This window comes from Macaca fascicularis, chromosome 9 (assembly GCF_037993035.2).
Source record: "Macaca fascicularis isolate 582-1 chromosome 9, T2T-MFA8v1.1".
NCBI lineage: Eukaryota > Metazoa > Chordata > Mammalia > Primates > Cercopithecidae > Macaca > Macaca fascicularis.
In genome coordinates, this window is record NC_088383.1 from 49,577,258 (window position 1) to 49,596,116 (window position 18,859).

At 37.8% G+C, this 18,859-nt stretch overlaps 1 long non-coding RNA gene across 1 annotated transcript in view; it reads left to right on the forward strand.

Moving 5' to 3' along the window:
• Positions 1-18,859, forward strand: part of LOC135965072 (uncharacterized) — a 51,360-nt gene that overhangs the window by 16,731 nt on the left and 15,770 nt on the right. The window contains exon 5 of the long non-coding RNA XR_010577907.2: positions 16,145-16,237. This is a non-coding gene — a long non-coding RNA (uncharacterized lncRNA). The remainder of the gene's footprint in view (positions 1-16,144; positions 16,238-18,859) is intronic.

Consider the following 18,859-nt stretch of genomic DNA (forward strand, 5'->3'; position numbering starts at 1 on the left):
TATCATAAAAATTTACCATTTTGATTTATATTAACTAAATATACATAAAACTATGAAAGAACTTTATTAGAAAGTTTGACTAGTCATGGAGATCAATATGTTTCACAATTAAAAAGTAACCAAAGACACACATTATTATCAAATACCAAACCAAAGCATTTAAGAAAAGATTAAACTAAAAGATGCTATGGAATTTGTCACAGCAGAAATACAACAGAGCACACTTCTAGGCACTGTGATACCTTAATAGATACTATCAATTAATGTGTAAACACAGGCCAGTGTGCTCATCATTATATGAAAAAAATTTAGAACTGGTAAACTAGGGAAGTTTGCAGGATACTGTATCAATGTAAAGAAAATCAGTTGCATTTTTTTACTCCAACAACAAATACCTGGGAAAAATCAAGAAGACAGTTACATTTACCATAACATCAAAAAGAATAAAGTATTAGGTTGGTAATGGCAAAAACCACAATTATATTTGCACCAACCTAATACTTAGGAATAAATATAATAAAGAATGTAAAAGATTTGTGCAACACAAACTGTAAAATATTAATGGAGGCAATTATCGAAAAGACACATTTAAAAATACTTAGTGTTCATGGATCAGAAAAATTAATACTAAAACATTCATACTACTCAAATTGGTGTATTATTTAAAGCAGTCTCTATCCGAATTCCAATAGCATTTTCAACAAAAATCTAAAAAAATCTACAGTTTGTGTGGAATTATAAAAGACTCCAAACAATTTTAAGCAAGAGGGACAAAGCTAGAAGCATTACACTGCCTGATTTCAAGCTATATAGCAAAGCTGTAGTCATCAAAACTGCAAAATATTGGCATAAACACAAACAAATAGACCACTGGAACAGAATAGGGAGCTCAGCTATATGTATCCATCTGTATACAGTCAATGAATTTTCAACAAAGGCGTACAGATACACAATGGAAAAAGAATAAACTCTTCAATAAATGGTGTCGGGAAAATGAGATATCCACATACAAAAACAAATTGCACCCAACCTTTACAGCATACATAAAATTAATTTAAAATATATTAAAGATGTAGACATTGGACTTGAAACCAAAAATCTTCTAGAAGACAACACTGAGGAAAATTCTTTGGCATTGGTCCTAGCAGTAAATTTTTGTATTTGATGCCAAAAGCACAGGAAAAAAGTGGGACTACATCAAACTAAAAAGTCTACTGCATGGTGAAAGACAGTCAGTGTCATTAAAAGGCTATTTACAGAATTGGAGGAAAATACTTGTACGCCAAATATCAGATAAAGGATTAGTATTCAAAATCTGCAAGAAACTCATGAAACTTAACCCCCCAAAATAAAAGTAACAATAAAAAGTGACACTTTTTTAAAAAAGCAGCCAAAAACTAAATGTTATTCTTTTAAAGAAGCCATTAGTAATTATGAGAAAAATGCAAATCAAAACCACAATGAGATCTCATTCAAACAAATATTAAGGTGATATTTATCAAAAATTCAAAAGAAAGCAAATGTTGTCAAGAATGTAGAGAAAAGGGACCTTTGTACACTATCACTGGGAATGTAAATGGTAAAGCCATTATAGAAAACAGCATGGAGGTTCATCAAATAATAAAAAATAAAACCGTCATATGATTCATCAATTTCACATCTAAGTAAATATCCAAGGAACGTAAAATTGCTATATTGAAGAGATATCTTCACTCCTATGTTTATTGAAGCGTTATTAACAATAGATAAGATATGAAGACAACCTAAATGTCCATTAACACAGAAGTTAAACAGAATATTACATAGTTGAGCATGGTGGCTCAAACCTGTAATCTCAGTGCTTTGGGATGCTGAGGGAGTAGGATTACTTGAGGCCAGAAGTTCAAGATCAACTTGGGTAACATAGCAAGACCATGTCCTTACAAATTAGCTAGGCATGGTGGTGTACCCCTGTGGTCCTTGCTACTTCGGAGGCTGAGATGGGAGAATAATTTGAACCCAGAATTCAGAGGTTACTGTGAGCTATAATGACGCCACTGCACTCCAGCCTGTTGTTGTATCTTAACAACAACCAAAAGGAAATTTAACATATATGTATGTGCATGTGTGCACATGTGTGTATGTGTGTGTCACAGTTCAGTCCTTGAAAAAAAACTTGCCATTTGCAACCACATGGATCATCTTGAGGTCATTAGGCTAAGTGAAATAAGTCAGACACAGAAAGAAGAACACTGCATTATCTCAATTATATGTGGAGTCTGAAAAAGGGTTTGAATTATAGTTACAGACACTAGAATGCTAGTGACCAAGGGCTGTGTCTTGGGGGAATCAGATACTGGTCAAATGGTACAAACCTGTTTTATAATATGAATAAGGACTGAGGACCTTATTCATGGAGGCTATAGTTAATGTATAAGTAAATTTCATTAATAAAGAAGATCTCAAGTATTTACATGTAAATTTTATTTTAAACCCATTAAAATAAGTTATAGATTAAATGTAAACTCCAAATTGACATATTATTTCCAGTCAGGGATGTTCTAATGAACAAGCATAGTATAAAAGCTAAAATTGGATATTTAGCTAAAGTGTCTTTCATAAATAAGAGTAAATTAAATTTTTTCAGAAGTAAAAACTTTGAGAGATTTGATTGCCGATAGAAAATTGTTAAGAGTATACTTCGAGAGAAACATTTTCTGCTACCAAGATAAAATGAAAATAAAAGTGTAATAGACTTGACATGGAAATGTCGACCCATGGTAGACATTGAACTAAAGAAATTACGTGGTTTTTGGATGCATCCGTTTTGAAATCAGATAAATATTAATAAAAGTGTGATTCCATGCATTTTATTAAGTAAGGTAAAAAGAATTCCAAGGCTACTTGAACAACTTATAGGATAAGACTAGTATTTAGAAATGTTTTCCATTGCTAACTTGTTAAAACTTTATAGCACTTTGCATATTTTGGAGAATGTCAGCTATCCTTTTATCAGCTAATTTGTACCAGTGGAGCAACAGTGGCATAGACATTGCCCACCAGGTTCCGCACACTCAGGATGACTGGGTTATATGTCCACAGTAGGGTTGAAGAGGATGATATGATGAGGTCCTCTCAGAACACAAAGTAGCTCACTAACAGCAGGATGGTCTGAATGGCCCTTTTCTTTGGGAAGGCTCTTGGAGAGATGCTGGTGCTGTGAAGGTGCTGGGATTGCCTCGGATGCTGGGACAAAAGGATCACCATGTGTGTGATTGAATGCAGTGTAATTTCTATAATGAAGACATCCCCGGATAATGTCAGAGTGAAAAAAGGACTTCATTAGAGAAAGTGAACAGTATTTGCTGACCTTAAGTAGACTGGTATGCATCACGTTAGAAGAAGCCACAATGAAGAATATTACGTTACTACCGAAAGACAAATTGACCAAAAAAAAAAAAAAAGAAAAGACAGTGATAATGTTATTTGTGAATTTCTTTACAAAATAACATTTGTTTAAGCCTTGCCAACCAGCAGTTGCTGGGGCTGATGATTCTGGCTTGGTGTACACTCGGGAGACAGGTGTTAGAGATACATAGGCCCATCCTCACTCTGCTAATGTAGAACAAGGACTTAGATTTGAACTCATTCCCTAAGTGCAGTGATTCAAGCATATCTGGAGACCAAGCATCCACTACAGTGAGGAACATGAATGAAGGCCAAGTGATAGCTGATCAGGTCATGGTACTTAGATTTGTGATCCTGAAGGAATGTGAAGATGTTGAAGAAAAGAAGGTGTTGGGTGAAAGTTCAATGGAAGCTTGGGGGAAAAACAAGGCATTTTTAAGCATAACAGAAGCAGAAAGTATGTTAGTCTTAATAACAAAGAAACATATTTCGTATATCTGGGAAAAACTGTAGATCTCTCATTATCAATGTTCTTTAGTGTTCCAAATGATCACCATCCTTATTTTAATTTTACCCACTTCGTGGTTAACTCTGATTATCTCATATACATTCTGGATAATGCAGCCTCCTCACTCGTTTCCACATCAAATAATATACATATAAAACATCAACACATCCACAGTCATGCTGCATAGAGTGTACAATTCTGAAACTTTTGTTGTACCATCTGGGTTTCAAACATTTTAATGTCAAAGCTCATTTTTCTGTGTAGCTTCTGCCTAGTGGATTGTATATTCTCAGAACTTGTCAACAAAATATAACTCCCAATAATCCAGCCTTCAAAATTACTACAACACAATGTCACATTTCCTAATGTGTCCCTGTGGGCTCCGTATGGGTGATTTGTGGTGTTCTTTGTATATGTTCCTTAGTGGATTTTAGTTTTCAGAATTGAACTAGATCAAAATTACTTTGGGAGTCAGAAAAATCTTACTTCTTTTAGAGAAACATAGGAGAACTGCTCTGTCCTCCAGAGGATACATCTGTGACACAGAACATGAGATACAGGGAGGAAAATGTAGGTTGCTTATTACCTCTGCTCCCATCAATTTGTCCAGGTACATTTATTGAGAACAGAAGGATATGTTCATTCCAACCACTGTGAGTGTTGTTGTGTCTTTTAGTGAGTCTGTGCCTCTGTGTTCTTAGAAGATGCCTCACATTTCCCACGCCCTTAGGTTTGACAGGAAGGCTAGAGAGAATGGGAGTTGCCTATGTCCCTTCACTCACATGAAGGGCTCAAGTGGTCTGAAATTGAATATTTCTCTTCTTCCCAACTGAATACTACAGCAGTTTGGTGATGGGTATTTCCCTTACCTCAGGTCATATAAACTCTGACAAAACCCCAGGAGGTTAGGCTTTGCTAAAACAGTTTAATGATGGCAGAGCTTGGTAAGAACAGAATGCTCTGAGTGGCTTTTAGTAGGGTACATTTCCCTTCCCTATGCCAGAAAGATAAGATTTTTCTGTTACTCCTGTGAGAATCTGGTAAGGCTTCTGAAAATAAAACTCTCAAAAGTGAGGAGGAACTAAGACTGGCCTCCATGAAGATTTTCACTCTCAAACTTGTCCGCTCTCAGCTTCAGCAATTCCTCAATTACATTGTAGGTTTTCTACCATAGTACTAATCGCTACTGAAGTTTTTTCTTATGGGTTTCTCTTCTGGTGAGTTGTCATTATCTTTATTTGTATGTCTTTCTATACAATTTGGGGGCAGATGGTTAGTTTATGACCTCATTTTTTCCTTCTATAATTTTTTTTTGAGACGGAGTCTCACTCTATCACCCAGGCTGGCGTGCAGTGGCATGATCATGGCTCACTGCAACCTCCGCCTCCCAGCATGAGAAGCAATTCTCATGCTTCAGCCTCCCGAGTAGCTGGGATTACAGGTGCCTACCACCATGCCCGGCTAATTTTTGAATTTTTAGTAGAAACAGGGTTTCACCATGTTGGCCAGACAAGTGTCAAACACCCGGCCACAGGTGATCTGCCCACCTCAGTCTCCCAAATTGCTGGGATTACAGGCATGAGCCGCTGCGCCTGGCCTTTAATTTTGTTTTTAATGGACACAATACTTTTACGTATCGTTGGAGCATAATGTGAGCATTAGATACATGTTTACATATGTAATAAATTATGGGATTTATCATGTCTGATATCTCATTTTATTATTTCTTTGTGGTGAGAACATTCAAAATTCTCTTTTCTAGCCATTTGAAATATTTAATACAAAATTGTTCACCATAGTCACTCTACTGTGCACTTGAATATATTCCTCCTACTTAACTGTAACTTATTGCCCATTGACCATTTTCTCCTCGTTTTGCACTCTTACACACCCTAATTTCTAGTAACCACCATTCTACTCTCTACTTCGATGATACCAACTTTATTAGATTCTGTATATTAGTGACAATGTGAAGTATTTATTTTTTTATGCCTGGTGTGTTTCACTTAATGTTCTCCAGGTTCATCGTGTTGCTGCAAAGGACAGAAGTTTATCTTTTTGAATGACTGAATACTATTTCATTGTGTGTGTGTGTGCACGTGTATATATATATGTGTGTATATATACACACGTGTGTGTGTGTATATATATGTATATATCACATTTGTAAAATCCTTGTATCTATTGAAGAACATCAGATTATTCCATGTCTTTGCTATGGTAAATAGTACTGCAATGGACATAAGTATGCATGTGTCTTTACAGTCGAATGATTTCTATTTTTGGGGTGTATACCAAAAAATTGGATTGCTGGGTCAAATGGAAGTTTGGTTTTAAATTCTTTGAGAAATCTTCAGACTGCTTTCAGCAGTGGTTGGAAAAATTTACATTCCCACTGGCAGTGTATAAGGTTTTTCTATTCACCACCCACCACCATCTATTATTCTTTGCCTTTTTAATATGGCTGTTGTGACTGATGTGAGATGGTCTCTCGTGACTTCGATTTGCATTTTTTTAATAACTGATATTGAGTATTTTTATATGCTTGTTGGATGCATGTGTGTCTTTTGGGAAGTGTATGTTAATGTTCTTTTTTCATTTTTAAGCAAGGTTGTTTTTTGCTTGTTGAGTTACGTTCCTTTATCGATTGTAGCTATTAAACCTTTGCTGGATAAGTAAGTTTTTTCTCTCATTCTGTAGGTTGTGTGTTTACTGTTTGTAGTTTTTCTTGCTGTACAGAAGCTCTTTAGCTTAATTAGGTCTCACTTGTCAATTTTGTGATGGTTGGGTTTCAATTGCTTTTAGAGTCTTTGTCATGAATTCTTTGCCAGGGCCAATGTACAGCATGATATTTCCTAGATTTTCTTGCAGAGTTTTTTACACTTTTAAATATTACATTTAAGTCTTTAATCCATCTTGAGTTAATTTTTGTATATGGTATAATGAAGTGGTCCAGCTTCAATCATCTGCATATGACTAGCCAGTTATCCCAGCACTATTTATTGAATAAGGAGTCCTTTCCTTATTGTTTGTTATTGCTGGCTTTGTGAAAGATCAGATGGTTTTAGTTGTGTGGCTTTATTTCTGGGTTCTCTAGCCTGTTCCATTGGTCTGTATGTCTATTTTTGTACCAGTATCCATGCTCTTTTAGGTATTGTAGCCTTATAGTATAGTTTGAAATGGAGTAATATGATCACTCCAGCTTTGTTCTTTTGCATAGAAAGCTTTGAATATTCAGCCTCTTTTTTGTTTGTTTCAAATAAGATTTTTCGTTTTTAAAAAATTCTGTTAAAAGTGTCGTTGGTAGTTTGATAGGAATAACATTGAATTGGAAAGTAAGTTTCTTTCGGTAGTATGTCCATTTTAGCAATATTGATCCTTCATATCCATGAGTGTGGAATGTTTTTCTGTTTGCTTTTGTCATCTCTAATTTTTTTTTAGCAGTGGTTTGTAATTCTCATTGTAGAGATCTTTCACCTCCCTGGTTAGCTGTGTTTCCAGATATTTTATTCTTTTTGTGACTCTTGTGAATATAATTGTATTTTTGATTGGATGTTGTTAGTGTATAGAAATGTTACTGATTTTCATACATCTATTTTGTGTGCTGAAACTTTGCTAAAGTTCTTTATCAGATCTAGGAACCTTTGGGTAGAGACTGTGGGCTTTTCTAAGTATAGAATTATATCATTTGTGAAGTGAAATTATTTGACTTCCTCTCTTCCTGTTTTGGATGCCTTTTATTTCTTTCCCCTGCCTGATTGCTCTGGCTAGGACTTTCATTATTATATTTAATAGGAGTCATGAGAGTAGATATTCTTGTTTTGTTCTGGTTCTCAAAAGGAATGTTTCAAGCTTTTGCCCTTTCATTGTGATGTTGACAGTGAGTTTGTTATTGATGGCTGTTATTATCTTGAGGTACATATCTTTGATGCCTAGTTTTTGAGGGTGTTTAACATAAAGGGATGTTAAATTTTATTGAAAGCCTTTACTGCATTAATCTTAATAAATCTTCTGAGAGATCATGTGGTTGTTTCTTAGCTCTGTTCATGTGATGAATAACATTTAATTTTATATGTTGAAATAACCATGCATCCCAGGAATAAAGCCTATCTGATCATGGTGGATTAGCTTTTCTGGTGGGCTACTGGATTCAGTTGGCTAATTTTTTTGAGGATTTTTGCATCTATGTTCATCAGGGATATTGGCCTGATAATTCCTTTTTTATTCTGTTTCTGGTAGTTTTTGGTGTCAGGATGATACTGGCCTCATAGAATGAGTTAGGAAGAAGTCCCTCCTCCTACTTTTTTGGAATAGTTTCAGTACAGCTAGTACCAGCTCTTCTTTATATGTCTGGTAGAATTTGGCTGTGAATCCATCTGGTCCAGGATTTTTTCTGGTAAGCTTTTTTATTATTGATTTAATTTCAGAATTCAGTATTGCTCTGTTTGTGGTTTTAATATCTTCCTGATTCAATCTTGGGAGGTTGTATGTTTCCAGGAATTTCTCCATTTCTTCTGTGTTTTCTAATTTGTGTGCATAGAAATGTTTATATTACTTATCTAATTGTTTCATGTATTCCTGTGGCATCAGTGATAATATTTCTTTAGTCATTTTGTATTGTATTTATGAAAATCTTTTTTTCTTTAGTTAGCAGTCTATCAGTTTTCTTTCAAAAGTCATTTTAATTGGATTTTTGTACAGTTTTAAAAAAAATCTCCATTTAGTTCAGTTTTAATATTTCTTGGCTTCTATCTTTGGGGTTGATTTGCTCTTACGTTTCTGGTTCCTCTATATATCACCAGGTGCAATGGCTCATGCCTATAATCCCAGCACTTTGGGAGGCCAAGGCGGGTGGATCACCTGAGGTCAGGAGTTTGAGACCAGCCTGACCAATATGATGAAACCTTGTGTGTCTCTCCTAAAAATACAAACATTAACTGGGCATGGTGGCACAAGCCTGTAGTCTCAGCTACTCAGGAGGCTGCGACAGGAGAATTGCTTAAACTTGGGAGACAGAGGTTGCAGTGAGCTGAGATTGCACTACTGCACTCCAGCCTGGGTAGCAGAGACTCTGTCACAAAAATAAATATATAAATACAATAAAATAAAAATATATAATGTTAGCTTGTTAATTTTATATCTTTCTAACTTTTTAATGTGGATGTTTAGTGCTATAAACATTCTCTTTGACACTTTTTTTTTTAGCAGTTTCCCAGTGATTTAGGTATGTTGTATATTTGTCTGTATTAGTTTCACTTAATTTCTTGATTTTAGCCTTAATTTTATTCTTTACCCAAAAGTCATCCAGAAGCAGCTTATTTAGTTTTGATTAAATTTTTATGGTTTTGAGAGATCTTCTTGGTATTGATTTCTATTTTTATTGCACCATATTCTGATAGTGTAGTTGGTATGATTTTGATTCTTTAGAATATGTTGAGAATTACCTTATGGCCAAGTATGTGGTGGTCAGTTGTAGAGTTTGTGTGATGTGCAGATAGTGTATTCTGTTTTTGCTGGATGGAGTGTTCTGTGGATGAGTGTTAGGTCCATTTGGTTAAGTGTCAAGTTTAAATCCTAAATATTTTTGTGAGTATTCTGCCTTGGTGAACTGTCTGGTACTTTCAGTGGGATTTTAAAGTCTCACAGTATTATTGTGTGGTTATCTAAGTCTCTTCATAAGTCTCTAGGAACTTGTTTTATGCATCTGGATGTTGCAGTATTGGGTGCAGATGCATATATATATATATACATATATATATGCGTGTGTGTGTGTATGTGTATATATACAAATTTATGCATATATATATTTAGGATAGCTAAGTCTTCTCATTGAATCAAACCCCTTATTATTATGAAATGCCCTTCTTTGTCTTTTTTGATCATTGTTAGTTTAAAGTCTGTTTTGTCTGAAATAAGAGTAGTAACTCCTCCTCTTTTTTTTTTTTCCTATTTGCGTGGTAGATCTTTCTCCATCTCTTTTCTTTGAGCCTATGCATTTCCTTGCATGTGAGATGGGTCTCTGGAAGACAGCATGCAGTTGGGTCTTGGTTCTTCATTTAACTTGTTGCTCTGTGCCTTTTCAATGGGGCATTTGCCCATTCTTTTTCAAGGTTAATACTGATATGTGCAGATTTGATCTTGACATTGTGTTGTTAGCTGTTTGTAATGTAAAATTGATTGTGTATTTACATTATAGTGTAAATAGCCCATGTACTTAAGTGTGTGTGTTTTTTTGTTTTTGTTTTTTTGTTTTTTGATACGGAGTTTCACTCTTGTTGTACAGGTTGGAGTGCAGTGGCATGATCTCGGCTCACTATAACCTCCATCTCCTGGGTTCAAGTGATTCTCCTGCCTCAGCCTCCTGAGTAGCTGGGATTACAGGTGTGCACCACCACACCCCGCTAATTTTTGTATGTTTTTAGTAGAGACGGGGTTTCACCATGTTGCCCAGGCCCTTAGTTGTGGTGTTTTTTTTTTTGTTTTTTTTTTTTTTTTTTTTTTTGTGGTGGCCAGTAGTAGTTCTTCATTTCCATGTTTAATACACTCTTAAGAATCTCTGTTATTTATTTATTTATTCATTTTTGAGATGGAGTCTCTCTCTGTTGCTAGGCTAGAGTGCATTGGCACCATCTCAGCTAATAACTGCAACCTTCGCCTCCCAGGTTCAAGTGATTCTCCTGCCACAGCCTTCTGAGTAACTGGGACTATAGGTGCATGCCATCACGCCCAGCTATTTTTTTTTTTTTTTTTGTATTTTTAATATAGATGGGGTTTCACCATGTTGGCCAGGATGGTCTTGATCTCTTGACCTCATGATCTGCCTGCCTCAGCATCCTAAAGTGCTGAGAATACAGGGGCGAGCCACCATACCTGACAAATAATCTCTTTTAAGGCAGGATAATGTAATGAATTCCTTTAGCATTTGCTTGAAAGGATCTTTTCTCCTTTGTTTATGAAGCTTAGTTTGGTGTGATTAGATTCTTGGTTGGAGTTTATTTTCTTTGAGAATGCTGAATATAGGCCCCCAAATTGTTTTTGTCTTGCATGGTTTTTTTTTGTTTTTTTTTTTCTGTTTTTTTTTTTTTGAGATGAAGCCTTGCTCTGTCGCCTGGGTTGGAGTTCAGTGGTGCGATCTCGGCTCACTGCAAGCTCTGCTTCCCAGTTTCACGCCATTCTCCTGCCTCAGCCTCCTGAGTAGCTGGGACTACAGGTGCCTGCTATCATGCCCGGCTAATTTTTTGCATTTTTAGTAGAGACAGGGTTTCACCGTGTTAACTAGGATGGTCTCGATCTCCTGGACCTTGTGATCTGCCCACCTTGGCCTCCCAAAGTGCTGGGATTATAGGCATGAGCCACCGTGCCTGCCCTTGTGTTGCATGTATTTTTTCTGGAAGGTCTGTTGCTAGCCTGATGGGGTTTCCTTTATAAGTGACCTGCCCCTTCTCTCTAGTTGCCTTTAATATTTTTTTCTTTCACATTGACCTTGGAGAATCTAACGACTGCATGTCTTGGGGATGGTTATCTTGTATGCTATATCCTGGGGGTTCCCTGAATTCTCTGAATTTGAATTTTAACCTCTCATGGAAGGTTAAGAAAATTCTCATGGACAATATCCTCAAAAATGTTTTCTAAGTTTCTTGTTCTCTCTCCCTTTCTTTTAGAGATGCCAGTGAGTTGTAGATTTTGTGTCTTCACATATTCCCATATTTATTAAAGGTTTTGTTCATTTAAAAAAATACGTTTTTCAGTTTTTTTTGTCTGAATTAATTCAAAGAATTGGTGTTTGAGCTCTGAAATTCTTCCCTCAGCTTGATGTAGTCAGTTGTTAATATTAATGATTGTACTACAAAATATTCTTGTGAGTTTTTCAGCTTTATCTGATCAGTTTTGTTCCTTCTTAAGGCGATTTTATCTCTCATCTCTTGAATAGTTTCACTGAATTTTTTAGATTCCTTGAAATGGGTTTCAGCTTTCTCCTGATTCTTGATGATCTTCATTGGCATCCAGATTCCGAATTCTCTGTCATTTCAGCGATTTTATTCTGATTAAGAACTATTGTTTGGGAGCTAGTGTGGTCATTTGGAGACACTCTGACTTTTAGCATTGCCAGAGTTGCATTGTGCTGGTTTCTTTTCATTCGTGTAGGCTGGTGTTTCTTTAACTGTGTTGTAATTTCAGTACAGTCAGCTTGTTTTACTCCTTGATGTTTTCAGAGGGCCCAAGACTTTGCAAAGTGTCTTTGAGGCTGAATTCTTGTCTTTCATTTCACAGGGGGACATATAGCAAAGTATTATTGGTGTTAATGTTTGAGCTGCAACTGAGTAGATGGCACATAAGTGTAATGGCCAGCGGATAGGCTCTTGGCAACACTGGTCCTCCGTATTTTCTTGTGTTTGCAGCCATTCCCCGTTTCAGTGCTGTGAGAGTGGGGGCTCCTCCTCCACTTGAGTACTAGCCACAGGTCTTGGCTTGGCACTCCCAGGCTGGCATCATAGCCCTGGGGTTAACTCAAGTTTTTTATTCCCTCCCCAGCTTGGGAGCAGCAGAGACGGGGACCTTGGCCTTGGCAATGGCAGAAGGCCTTTCACTTGTTTCTTGGGGTACCACCTCAGAGATATGCAGACCTGCTGCCAATCAGATTGATCAGTCAGGTATGGAGCAGCTACGTTGTGGGCCCACGCTGGGACCCCTGCCTGGTAAAGAGCAGGGGATTTGGGGCCAATAGGGAAGAGAGACTGGGCTCTTCTCCATCTGTTGGCTGTGGCCTGCTAGAGGCATGAGCAAAACTCAGGCTGTTTGTTTCTTCCCCAGCCTGAGGGCAGCAAGGGCAGGATCACTGCAGCAGTAATGGCAGAAGGGTTGTCAGTTGCCTCCGGGAACTCCACCCTAGAGAGGCACAGAGCCTCTGTCAGTGAGAATGTTCAGCCAAGGGTGAGGTGGCTGCACTGTGGGCTTAAGCGCAGGGTTCCACCTGGTGAAGAGAAGGGAGCCAGAAGCCCACAGAGAAGAGAGACTGGGCTTCTCTCCATCTTGTGGTTGTGGCATGCTGGAAGTGCTAGCAAAGCAATCAGGGTCTTCATTCTTTTCCCAGACCAAGGCCAACAATGGTGGTACTGCTACAGTGGCAATGGCGGGGAGCCTATGGGTTGCCTCTGAAAGCTCCATTGCGGAGAGATGCAGAGATGGTCACTGCCTGAAGTAACCCATGGGAGTAGTCGGGGGCAGAATGGCTGTGCTGGGGGCCCACGTCAGGAGACTCTATACAGTGAAGAGTAGCAGGGAAGGGGACCCACGTGGAAAACAGTTTGTCTACTTTTTCTGTAAGGCAACCGTGGTATGCTGGAAGCCTATAGTAGTTCTTGGGCTCTTTAGTTCTTCCCTAGCCTATGAGAGGTAGAGCCTGGGGCCATGGCAATTGCAGAAACAGCAGGCTTGTCAGTTACCTCTGGGAGCTCTGTCTGCAGAGTTGCAACCAGCCTGAGTGCTTAAGTAGGGGTTAAGTGGCTGCGCTGGGACCCAGGCCAGAGGGCATTTCTAGGCGAGGTGTAGTGGAAGTGGGGCCTCTATAGGAGATAGAGTAGAGACAGGAGGTGAGTCTGCTCCTCAGCATTGTAGGTATGGCCCCTATCCTGGGGGCATGTGAGAGAGCCTGTCCTCCCCTAGTGGCAGAGCTTTAGCAACTGGCAGTGTTGTGGTCAGGAGTCCAAGGCCCTTAGGATTCCATGTGGCCCTGACTGGAGGGTCTGCCCAGACTCCATGCAGCTCTCTGTGTCAGTTGAGGAGCCCTGTGGGGAAGGTGTTGGGGGATTTTCTGGGCCCAGGATTTCAAAGATCAATGGCAGAAGGGTGAGTCACCAGCAGCTCTTGCTTACTCACCATTTTCCTACAGTGGAGAGCCTCTCTTAGCTCAACACCAATTCTGGCTGGGTGGCTTTCCTGTTTCACTCCTCTCTGCTCTTTGTGGGTCATATTTCTTCCTTGATAAATTCTCCATTTTAAAACTTTACATACATTTATGGAATCCAATTGCAATTTTGTTACATGCATGGATTGCATAGTGCTATCAAGGTTCATCTATAGCATTATCAGAATTTTATTTTTTAAAAAAGATTTATAGAGATGAAGTTTTGCTATGTTGCCTAGGCTGGTCTCGAACTCGTGGGCTCAAGCTATCTGCCTGCCTTGGCCTCCCAAGGTGCTAGGATTAAAGGTGTAAGCCACCAAACCTGGCCAGAATTGTTTTTCCTTTATACAGCTGAATAATATTCTGTGTACGTGTATATCACGTTTTGCTTATCCATTCCCCTATTTATGGGCATTAGGGTTGGTTGTACCTTTTTCACCATTGTGAATAATGTTGCTGTGAACACAAGTGTACGAATACCTGTTTGAGTCCTTGCTCTCAGTTCTTTTGAGTATATACACTGAAAGGGAGTTGTTGGATCATATGATAATTCTATGCTTAATATTTCAAGGAACTGCCAAACCATTTTCCACAGGGGCTGCACCATTTTACATTCCAAAAAGCAGTGCATAAAGGTTCCAGGTTTTTGATATCCTTGCTGACAGTTAGTATTTCCTGTTGATGTGTTATATATTTATAGTGTTTGAAATTCATTTGAGGGTCTTTGCTGTTAACAAAATGTTACAGGTTTCTTTCAAAGAGAACAATATGCTGTGTTATAAAGAATCTCACATGTTACTTGATGCCTGTGATCTATTTATTTTTAGTAAAAAGAGGAACTTATCTCCACCCAGCCTCAGTCCACTGCACCCGCTCTTTGCTGTGTCAGGATATGCGGGGGAGAAAAGGAGCTTGGCAGCTCTGTCCTGTGTTGAGCTGTGGTAGCCCATCACTGGGTTGTAAAGCACCTCTCCTCCTCCTCCTCCTTGGGAGAAATTTCACTGATTGACTCAGCCATCTGGATTTATTTTGGGTGTAATGTTGATGTAATTTTATTGAAATAACACTAGATAGAAAGTTAGGGGATGGATTCTCTAGCTGACGAGAGTTTTGGGCAAATCAAGTACATAATTTCTAAGCCTTATTTTTTCTCTTAGGCAAGAAAACTATAAATTAGGCAGCCCATGGGAGACCCTCGAAGCCCTGAATGTGGGTGTAGGACACCAGATTTCTACCACTCACTTTCTGATTACTTCCCTTGCACAAAGATCATGGCCCAAGTAGCAATGTCCACTCTGCCTGTTGAAGGTGAGAAGTCTTCAAAGAGCAGGATGGCGGTGACATTCCTCATGTCAGCTCTTGAGTCCATGGCGAGACCTTCTATTCTGACATTCCATAGTTGGGTAGGACTGGGCCGTAGATGAAGTTGATTTGTTTTTGTAGAATATATAATTTTATGTTTTTTTAGTTTTAAGGAATAGTTTTTTTCTTGAATAGTAGTTATAGATTTAAGTCTTTCAAATCACATTTTATGACCATACTTCAAAATGTTTATTTTTTATTTTATTCATTTATTTAGAGATGGAGTCACGCTCTGTTGCCAGGCTGGAGTGCAGTGACGCGATCTTGGCTCACGGCAACCTCCGACTCCCTGGTTCAAGCAATTCCCCTGCCTCAGCCTCCCAAGTAGCTGGGATTACAGGCACATACCACCACGCCCAGCTAATTTTTGTATTTTTAGTAGAGACAGGGGCTTCACCATGTTGGCCAGGAGGATCTCCATCTCCTGACCTAGTGATCCACCCACCTCAGCCTCTCAAAAGTGCTGGGATTACAGGTGTGAGCCACCACAGCTGGCCCAGGTTATTTAATTTTTACATTTAGTCTCAAATATTTTTCTATGACGATTTTAGGCAATCATTTGTTTTGCAACTGTTAACTTTGAAATTATGTATAATATTTTTGGTTACTCGGAATGAGTTTGTATACTAGAGAATGATGCTGAAGTTTTATTGTATCTATATGTAAAAGATTCCCAGAATTTGAGGCCATCAGGGCATCTTTACTCTTGTATATCTGTGTTTTCTTCTGCTTACACATTCACTATTGCATTAACCACCTGTTTCCAAATTGTTTAGTGTTAGCTGTTTACTTTTGTTTGTTTGTTTAAGACGGAGTCTCACTGTGTCACCCAGGCTAGAGTGCAGTGGTGCCATCTCAGCTCACTGCAACCTCCACCTCCCAGGCTCAAGTGATTCTTCTGACTCAGCCTTCCTAGTAGCTGGAACTGCAGACATGTGCCACCACACCTGGCTAATTTTTTTTTTTTTTTTTTTTTTTGGTAGAAATGGGGTTTTACAATGTTGGCCAGGCTGGTCTCGAACTCCTGAGCTCAAGTGATCTGTCTACCTTGGCCTCCTAAAGTGCTGGGATTACAGGTGAGAGCCACCACACCTTGTCAATCTTTCCTTCAAAAAAAAAAAAAAAAAAAAGCCCATCATATGCATAATTACAACAGAATATTGAGTGCTGATTATATAGTTTTTATTTTTGTGTTACTATCATAGTAATTAACAATTTATCGTATTTTTATAGGTAGGTAGCTGGAAATAGTATTTATTTTAAAAAGCATCAGGCTAAGGTATTTTCTATTTTTCTTTTACTTTTTTTTTTTTTGAGTTGGGGTCTTACTCTGTTGTCCAGATGGGAATGCAGTGGTGTAATCATGACTCACTGTAGCCTGGACATCCTGGATTCAAGTGTTCTTCCCACCTCAACTTCTGAGTAGCTGGGACTGCAGGCATGTGCTACCACATCTGGCTACTTTTTTTGAGTTTTGGTAGAGATGAGCTCTTACTGTGTTGCCCAGGCTGGTCTCTAACTCTTGAGTTCAAGTGATTCTGCCTCAGCCTTTCAAAATCCTGAGATTACAGACATGAGCCACTGTTCCTGGCCTAGCTAATTTTTAAGCTTTTTTGTATAGATGGGGTTTCCTTATGTTGCCCAGGCTTGTTTCAAACTCCTGGGCTCAAGCAATCTTTCTGCCTTGGCTTCCCAAAGGGATTACAGATATGAGCCACCATGCATGGCCTTAGGTATTTTCTGACACGTTAAATGTAAATATTTTAAGTAGGAGGAGCTATACATTTTCTTCCTCTTAAGTGGTTGGAAGGTAATAGATAGTGCTTAACCTCACAAAGCTCTGTGTGACATAGTTTGTGGATGCTTCTTTTTTTATTTTTTGAGACACGATCTGACTCTTTTAGAATGGAGGGCAGTGGCATGGTCGTACCTCAGTGCAGCCTTGACCTCTCGGGTTCACGCGATCTTCCTGCTTCAGCCTCCCAAAGTGCTGGGATTATAGGCTTGAGCCACTGTGCTTGGCCACCTATTTTGTTTTCTTAAATGGAAATTATTTTTGCATAATTAAAATTTGCATTAAAATTGTTTTAAAAACTTGATAAAATTATCTCCTTAAAGATATTTGAGAATGGTTAGTGGTTATATGCTGTTATTTTATTAATGTGACTTGTTTCTGCCTTGTGATCGTAAAACCAGCTGAAATTTGTGACTGTTAATGTTAAATAAAAATTTAGAGATGAAATGCTGTTCTATTGTTGATAATAACATAATTTTTTAAAATACAAATTTCTGCATAGAGTACCATAGGGTCATTTGCGTCCTTACAATTTCTTTATAGTCCCTTTATCTTCAGCATAGGCATTTCACTATTCTCAGGCTTTATCTCTTCCTCCCCAGCATTAGTAAGACCATTTCTCCTCCTATTCCTATTTGTATATTACACAGTATAATTAAAGGTGTAGAAACTGTTGAGTTCTTGACTGGCTTGTCAGAATACTAAACAGACCTAGGCTGACTTCATTTCTTCCTTGGCTGGTAGACTTCTTTTGTCTTATCCGTGGATAGTACATGAATCTTGATTTGCTCTTTCATAAACTGCCTTTGCTGACAGGATTAAGTGTGGATAGTGAAGCGAGAATGCACCCTCACTTACCACAAGGTAAGTAAATAATAGTTCCTTACAGGAGAGCAGCCACAGCACATTTCATGTAAGTGCAATGGAAGGAAATTACCGTGCCCTATCATTCTTCACGCTGGGGCGCTGTTGGCTCACTTCTAGGCCAGAAGTTCTCTAGCATAGCTTTATTGTAGTTCAAAAGATTTCTGATCACCTTGCTAGCTGCTAAATTAGTTATTGAAGATAACATTTTAAAACAATATTATGCAAAAATAATTTCCATTTAAGAAATTAGAGGGTGATTATTGCACAAATCAAAAACAAATAGTGGGAAGCTTATAGTTTTCAACAAATGATACTGAGAAAATAAGGTATTTGGTAGAAAAATAAAAAAACTTCAATATATAGTCCTCATCATGTGATGAGTTAAATTCTAGATGAGCAAAATAGTTATACTAACACATTTTAAAACTAAATCAATATATATATAATTATTATGTAATTATTTAATTCCATAAATGGCTTTTCTATGCGTAAAATAAGTGATGTACTTGTATGGATCAGTAGGAAAATACACTAACACATTTGAAAAATAGGCAAAGGATATGATAATTTTCAGAAAATTATGCTACAATGCTCTTTAATTTTAACACCAATCAGTGGAGTATGTTTATGATAGTAAGATACCCCTTTTCAAGGTTTCTGGAAAAGTTGCATGGTAGCATTTGCTAGGATATTATGAACCTTATTAGGAAGCAAATTTTAGTAAATTTTGAGTATATGGAGTATTTACTCTCAATGTTTTTTTTTTTTCTTTTGGACTCTCATGTCTCTGATTCTTTTGAGAAAGTCATTCAAGATGTACATATTTTGTTTCCATTTATTACAGTAGTGTTCTTTTTAAGAGGGAAAATTGGAATCACTGACCTTTGAAATAATGTTAGCACTAAATGAATTATGGTATATACATAAAATGGAATACTATATACTCGATAACATTTTTAAAGAATATTTAATCCTAGAAATATACTTAGTAAAAGTCAGTGAGTACTCACCTAAATGTGATTCTGGCTATGTGTAG